The 6,842-nt window shown below is 48.9% G+C and overlaps 1 pseudogene; it reads left to right on the plus strand.

The window, feature by feature from the left end:
- Positions 1–669: 669 nt before the first annotated feature.
- LOC124684378 lies at positions 670–3,148 on the plus strand (annotated as a pseudogene).
- Positions 3,149–6,842: the final 3,694 nt, after the last annotated feature.

Here is a 6,842-nt window from a genome sequence, read left to right on the forward strand (position 1 = left end):
CGCGAACACTGTTCCTAATGAACAGTGCTGCGGGGTGAGACACCCGAAATTCGTCCCTAGAGGGGATCGAACTCGGGCGGGCTGGCCGGCCACTGCCGAGCCTAGCCAACGCGCTACGTGTGCGATCGTACGAGAGAAGATAGTCTCCCAAAAGACCAAAGGGGGACAAAGACGAGTTTTGCAGTGGTGATGTGTGAACTAATAAGTAACATAGTACCAAGACATAAAAAGGGATTAGTTGCGCAACTGTACGTGATACCAAGTAACCCTGAATTTGATCTTAAAAAATATACTCCTAGTCGTCAACAACTTTCAGTAAAGGAGAAAAGTCAGTGCCGGTAGAGCATTTTGGCAACAATCTCTTGGGATTAACTAACAATACAATCAACACCAAAAGCATGGGTTAAGTTGGTGGTGCAAAATAACTATATATATACTATACGACGTAGCGTTGATGGACCGCCACCGCCCGTTAATTTTTAATTCTTCCTCTCTCCGACAATCTGATCTCGTCCGGTCAGCCATTGCAGACGGCCGCTCAGCTCGGGTGTTCTATCTCCAGCTAGCATCAACCCTACCAACACTTACCATGCATGCATATATAGTGTTATATATATACAAAGTGGTTTAGCGGCTAGAGAAACACAGCTATGTTTCTTCTTGGCTGTCATGGCGAAGCTCTCCATGGCGGCCTCCAACGACCTCTGCATCATGGCCATTGTTGTGCTGGCCGCAGTGGCGGCTGCTGTCGGCGACGGTGAGGCTGCCGCCGTTGAGCACACCTTCATTGTAAGTTTAGACTATAGAGCGAGCATGAATGCGTGATGATCAATCATCAGTCGATCGATTCGTGCTTGATTTGTTCCAATAATATGCCTGGTGATGGTATAGGTGAGCGAGATGAAGATGACACACCTGTGCAACGAGACGCTGGTCACCGTGGTGAACGGGCAGGTCCCTGGACCTGCGATCGAGGTCACCGAGGGGGACTCTGTCACCGTCCATGTCGTCAACGAGTCACCCCACAACATAACAATCCATTGGTACATCAAATAATCTTGTGTTTTTGTTTTGCTGAGCTTGTTGATTATCACGTGCTTTGCTTGCTAATCTTGTGATTTCATTTGTGATCGATGCATGCATTTAGGCACGGACTGAAGCAGCGGCTCAACTGCTGGGCCGACGGTGTGCCGATGGTGACGCAGTGCCCTATCCGGCCAGGCCACAACTTCACCTACCGTCTCAACGTCACCGGGCAGGAAGGCACGCTGTGGTGGCACGCTCACGTCTCGTGCCTCCGGGCGAGCCTGCACGGCGCCTTCGTCATCCGGCCACGGCACGCCACCTACCCATTCCCCAAGCCCGACAGGGAGATCCCCATCGTCATAGGTTAATTCCTGCTTGCAAATCAATTTGGCATTGCATCGATCGGAATCTGAGCTCGAATTGTGAATGATATGTGTTGGTCATGCATGGCATGCACAGGTGAGTGGTGGAACATGAACCTCGCGCAGTTGGCCAAGAACATGGAGGATGGCTACTACGACGACTCCTCCAGTGCAACCACGATCAATGGCAAGCTTGGGGATCTCTACAACTGCTCAGGTAATAATTAATCACGTGTTTTAGATAATACACACGCAATGCTTTTTAAGCATGCATTTCGTGATAAGATTATCGTGGGATAGTGAGAGTTTACGACCGTTTGAAGTTGGTTAAGATTGGGTGTTATGGTTGGACCGTTTGGGAAGGAGGAGGATACCACTTGGGTCTTCGTTTTGGGTACTGATTCCTCGACTCTGGGGAGAAATTCACAGGTCTGACCTTAGCTGGTTATGTCTGACAATGATCTTGTTGAATTCAACTTGAAGGGGTCGTGGAAGACGGCTTCGTGCTGGACGTGGAGCCCGGCAGGACGTACCTACTCCGCTTCGTCAACGCCGCGCTCTACTCCGAGTACTACGCCAAGATCGCCGGCCACGAGTTCACGGTGGTCGGCGCCGACGCCAACTACATCCGCCCCTTCACCACTGACGTCGTCACCATCGGCCCCGGCGAGACGCTGGACGCGCTTGTGGTCGCCAACGCGACCCCCGCAGAGTACTACATGGTCGCCGTCGGTGGCCGGGCGCCCAAGCCCGACATCCGGATCCCCGAGACCCGGTCGAGAGCGACGGTGCGGTACGCGGTCGGCGCCGGCAACGGCGATGAGGCGCCGCCGCCGGTGGATCCGGAGATGCCCGACCAGCACGACTACATGGTCTCCTTCAACTTCCACGGCAACTTGAGCAGCCCGAGCCGTCCGAGCTCGCCGCCGGTGCGGCGACCGCCGACGAGAGCCCGTTCGTCGTGCTCCGCATGGGCTCCATCTGCCGCCGAGGCCGGCTGTCCCGCAAGAGGAGCGGGAGCAAGGAGTCAATCATCGTGGAGACGATGAACAACGTCTCCTTCCGGCTCCCGCCGCGGCGGCCGCCACGCCGGCTGCCGGAGGAGCTCTACTACGACCACCACCGCCACAACGGGACGGCCGGCGGCGACGGCAGCGGGCTTGACCAGCCAGTACACGCTCCCGGACAGGCCGGCGAGGCCGTTCAACTACACCGACCGCGCCACGATCCCGTGGGGACCCAACGAGGCGTGGCCGGAGCCGACGGAGAAGGCGGCGGTGGCGCGAGCGGTTCCGGCACGGCGCGGTGGTGGACATGGTGTTCCGGAACGCGGCGGTGATGGACACGGACAACCATCCGATGCACCTGCACGGGCACGACATGCTCGGTGCTCGCGCAGGGGCACGACATATCTACGACGCGGCGAGGACGTGGCGAGGTACAACCTGGTGGATCCGCCGCTCAAGAACACGGTGCTTGTCCCCAGGCTGGGGTGGGCCGCCGTCCGGTTCGTCGCCGACAATCCAGGTGCATGAGTAATTTGCATTGTTCCAATGAGAAGTTGGAAATTAGTATTTGCCATGGGATCTTAATTACATGGTTTTCTCTCGTATATTTTTGCAGGGGTATGGTACATGCACTGCCACTACGAGCTTCATGTGACCATTGGAATGGCGGCTGTGTTCATCATAGAAGATGGGCCGACATTGGAATCAGCTCTTCCGGCGCCACCTGCAGATTTTCCGAAATGCGATCGATAGATCACCGAAAATCACCTTCTACATATACCTGGGCGTCCCAGGCTTATCCTGGGCGTCCATTCATGCTTCAAGATATGTGCAGCTAGTTTTGTACATTGCAAAAAGCCCCTCTGGTACATGTTTCTGTTTAGTACAAAAACAACTCTAATGTGCCAGCTATTTCCATTGAGATCCCTGTGCTGCTACTCGTTCCATACTACATTGCCGCATGAACCATCAACACCAGCAGATTTAGTAAACCAATTAGTATATAATTAGTACCTAATTGTTTGGTTAACTGAACCAGGGCCACAGAATTGAACGTTTGGACCATTATTGCCAGTATGTTAATTGTACCTGCTCTCCAACACTTGATTTCGTTCAGGTGCAAAATCTTCCTTATTTTTTTCGTGTTGATTTCCTCGGAACAAATTATGGTTCCATTCATACATGAAAAAAATTAGTATATAATTAATACCTAAGCAGGCTCAATTTAGAACGTAATTTGTTTCACCAAAAAAAAAAGACTCATGATTGATTTTCTGAAAAGGGATACATACAAGAAACTGATTGAGGAACAGATTCTACATGGATTCATACAATGATACAAGTACGGATCGGGAACATTGGATCTGAAACATGCATTTTAGAAGAAACTGATTGGGGAAGGGGAACGGATCTAGAAAATGGGCAAATCTGGGCTAAAACTACACCTTGACCATGACCTCTGCTGCCACCCTGACCATGCCTGTTCATCAAGGGGATGCTCGCCGTAGTGATCCGTGAAAGAGCACGACGGGGATGCTGGACCTGGAGCCGCCGTCGCATCGATCGACTACCTCCGCGAGCCGCCGAAACTTCGACCACCTCCAGGCCCGGTCAACGTTCCTTTTGTGCGCCGCCAAGGCCCCATCTCCAGCATCCTACACCTCCTCACCTTGCGCCGCCGTCGTGTCAGCTCGCACCACCGTCGGTCTCATCGGGTTGGACATGGGCGACAGGTTGGAGGAGATGAGCATCGGGGGGATAAGGTGTACATGTGCAGCTTGGTTCCTATAAGGGTGAGAAGTTGTACAATGTACAGGATGTAGATGTAAATTGGCAAGCACGAATCTCGAAGCTATTGTAACCTTAGGATAAGCTAGGGACGCCCACGTATGGGTAGAAAAACTGCGTTGGTGTGGCAGGAAAAGGAGTGATATCTTGGACAACATTATATAGAGACGAGATTGGTTTTTTAGTATTACTTTTGATAATTTATCCAAGGGGTGTGTGAATTTATCGGCCCCCATAGAGCTGCAGTTTTTCTAATAGTTAACATTTTGATTCCACTTTGGCACAAACAAATTAAAGTTCCAATGGACAATTTTTAAGCAGATGAAAATTAAAAGTGTCATAGGGGGACCTGGATGATCCGGTGTGTATGAGGGGAGGCAAAAAATGGGCCATAAGTTTGAAATGTGTTCCCCACTAAACAAGTGATATAATGCATCATAACAATCATACACATAAAGGAATGGTGGTTGCATAACAAGTCAAGAGTAGTTGTCAGTTTTAAGTTCTACAGGACATGGTTTATAATTATTTATATTATACTTCACTTTTGAAGAACATATTGATTAAGAAATAGTAAGTATTTCAAATAAGAACTATGGCCTTCTATGGCCCAACGCCCGGTCGACCGGCCCCTCCGCCGGTTGGGCTCTTTTGGCCACCATCGGCCTACTGCACCCCGTCCGGCCTGTGCGCCGGCCTGTCCGGCTGGGTCGTTTTTCTGCCCGTTTTATTCCCCAACGACTCTATTTTCCTTAGGCTATAAATAGTCTTTTTTTCACCTTGGGCTGGGTAAGTTCTTCCACTCTCTCTCTTCCATTGTTAACTTTGAAGAACTTGCTGTATCTCTTGATTCCCCCCATGATTCTTGCTCATTCTTGAGGGATCTAAGAGAGGAGATCTAGATCTACAATCCCCACCAATCCATTTCTCCTCTAATTATAAGTGAGGGGAACCCTTTGGATGTAAATCTTGGAGTCATTTGTTGATTTTCTCTTTGTTCTTCCTCTCTAATCTCATCCTAGCATTTGTTGCTTTGGTGGAATTTGAGTGTGAAGGATTTGAACACATTTGGTGTTCTTGCTTTGTATCATTGCATAGTGTTGAGCTCTCCACCATGATTAGTTCGAGTGAGAGACCGTGGGCTTGTTACTCTTGGAGGGTGACCTCCTAATTGACTTGGTTCTTTGTCCCGGTGATCTCTTCGTGCAAGATTGTGAAGAGGCCTGGGCTTCTCCTTCGCGGAGCTTGTGAAGTGGTTGTGGAGTTTGCCATCTCCGGAGTGGAGAAAATGCTAACCATAAGGAATGAGCCATTATCCTTCGTGGGTTTGGCTCGGAGAAGAAGGTGAGCCTTCGTGGCGTTGAGGAATCCTTCGTGGGACCTCCACCTCTCCAAACGTGACGTACATTCTTGCAAAGGAAGGGAACACGGGAATCCATCTTCGTCTTCGCGTGCCTCGGTTATTTCTATACCCGAGCTTACTTTCCTTTGTGATAGCCATCGAGGTTGAAGTACTTATTATATCTTGCTATCACTTGTTGTTCATATATATATTATGCCTATCTTGATTAGCTCTAGTTATTGTTGTTGCACTTAGTTGAGCCTAGCTTATTTAGGGTTTGTGCTTGTAAACTAAACGTTAGTTTAATTCCGCATTATTACAAGTCAAATCCGTAAGAGTTTTTAATCGCCTATTCACCCCCCCCTCTAGGCGACATTTCGTCCTTTCAAAGTTCTTGTGCTAATATTCTACACTGTCCGTAAGAGTTATTTGGCAGCATTTCTCCAATGTTCAGGTCGGTGTGGTGGAATTTTGAGTTGCTTCATTTTCTAACTTTCAGGTCGGTGTGCCCTAAGGTGCCAAAAGTTGAGATCAAGAAATGTCCATGCTCCGTGGACATAGATGATCTTGTTGCTATAATGCATACATTTATGTACGGATGCTTGTAGAAACATGATAAAAACTACTTTTGTGTTAAAGTGATAATTACATTATGGTGCTGATGCTTGTAGAATCACGATCGAAACCATATTTGTATTAAGGCGGTGAGGTACTGATGTTTTTGTATTATCGATGTGAGGTATGTTTTTGTAATGTGCTAAAAAGATCGGATTTTTATTTGTGATACAAATTTAGTTTAAACTGTTAAAAAAGATTATCTTTTTATCTATTTATGTTGAATACATTTAAATATACTGGTTTGTAAAACCAGAGTTGCAAACATTTGTTTTGGGTGAAACGTGATTGATGTTTTCATCCAAAACTTTCATCAAAACACTCCTCAAGACACACAAAAACACTAACACCGAATGAGGCCTACGGAAAAGAGAAAATATCTGGGAATCAGAAGAGTCCCCCTCTCCAAGATGGGGTGTGTGAACTGGAGGCACCATCACGGGAAACCTAGCCGCGCGCCTGTCGACGAGCAGGCGGTGGACACGGCCCCGTCGTGGCCGCCATTCTTTCCTTCCCATCGCTCTCGCCCGACCTCAAGCTGTTTTTTGTTCTTATAGAGTAGTATTATTTTGGTGTCGACCGGGCTATCATTTTCGCGGTCGATTCCCCCGGTCTGGTCTACCCCACGAACGCTTCTACAAATTTCGCTCTGACCAAGTCGAAGACGCTCCACAAGTCACCAGTATTTGTATGTATATGTAT

The sequence above is a fragment of the Lolium rigidum genome, chromosome 1 (genome assembly GCF_022539505.1).
Source record: "Lolium rigidum isolate FL_2022 chromosome 1, APGP_CSIRO_Lrig_0.1, whole genome shotgun sequence".
In the NCBI taxonomy this organism is placed as follows: Eukaryota; Viridiplantae; Streptophyta; class Magnoliopsida; order Poales; family Poaceae; genus Lolium; species Lolium rigidum.